Raw genomic sequence first — 1,267 nt, 5'->3', positions numbered from 1 at the left:
AATAAAAAAATCTAAACTTTCAGCTTAGGAAACTAAACAAAAAAGACAAAATTAAATCCAAAGAGAGTAGAAGAAAATAAATAATAAAAATTTTGCAGAATTAAATAAACTTGAAAACAGAAAATGTATTACAGAAAAACAATGAAACACAAAGCTAATTCTTTGAAGGGACCTATAAAATTGATAAGCCTCTAGCAAGACTAATAAAAAGATTTAAGATATGAGTTACTAACATCAGAAATTAGAGGGACCTCTCATTGAACGCGGGGGCAGCTCTTGGGTGTTGTGTGTGGTGTTCGCAAGCCGGGCCGATCCTGCAAGTGAGCAACCATGTCTAAGGGACCTGCAGTTGATATTGATCTTGGCACCACCTACTCTGTGTGGGTGTCTTCCAGCATGGAAAGGTAGAGATAATTGCCAATGATCAGGGAAACCGAACCACTTCAAGCTACGTTGCCTTTACTGACACCGAACAATTGATCGGTGATGCTGTGAAGAATGAAGTTGTAATGAATCCCACCAACACGGTTTTTGATGCCAAATATCTGGACACAGATTTGATGATGCTGTTTTCCAGTTTGATATGAAGCATCGGCCCTTCATGGTGGTGAATGATGCAGGCAGGCCCAAGGTCCAAGTAAAATACAAGGGAGAGACGAAAAGTTTCTATTCCGAGGAGGTGTCATCTATGGTTCTTCTTTTCCCCAGTGTATGTTTCTGTCTGCTTTGTCAAAGATTAGATGGCTATATGAACATGGTTTTACATCTGGGTTCTCAGTTCTATTCCATTGGTCAATGGCTATATTTCTGTGCCAGTACCATGCTGTTTTGATTACTACAGCCTTATAATAAAGTTTGAGGTCTGGTAAGTTGATACCTCCCATTTTGTTTTTATTGCCTAGTATTGTTTTTGCTATGTGGGGTCTTCTCTGGTTCCATACAAAGCTGAAAATTAACTTTTCTACATCTGTGAAGAATGACGTTGGTATTTTAATAGAGATTGCATTGAATCTGTAGATCACTTTGGGTAGTATAGACATCTTAACGATGTTGATTCTGCCAACCCACGAGCATGGTATGGTTTTCCACCTTTTTACGGCCTCTGCTATTTCCTTCCTCAATGTTTCATAGTTCTCCCTGTAGAGGTCTTTTACCTCCTTAGTTAAACATATTCCTAGATACTGTAAATTCTTTGTTGCTATTGTGAAGGGAATTGAGTCTTTGATTGGGTTCTCAGTCTGACTGCTATTGGCATATATGAAAGCCT

The 1,267-nt window shown here is 38.7% G+C and overlaps 1 pseudogene; it reads left to right on the top strand.

Moving 5' to 3' along the window:
• The first annotated feature begins 319 nt into the window (after positions 1-319).
• The window catches only part of LOC105821464, a 20,595-nt pseudogene continuing 19,647 nt past the window's right edge, over positions 320-1,267 (top strand).

Source organism: Propithecus coquereli, unplaced genomic scaffold (assembly GCF_000956105.1).
Source record: "Propithecus coquereli isolate 6110/MARCELLA unplaced genomic scaffold, Pcoq_1.0 Scaffold577, whole genome shotgun sequence".
In the NCBI taxonomy this organism is placed as follows: domain Eukaryota; kingdom Metazoa; phylum Chordata; class Mammalia; order Primates; family Indriidae; genus Propithecus; species Propithecus coquereli.
This window is presented reverse-complemented; position numbering and strand designations above follow the sequence as displayed.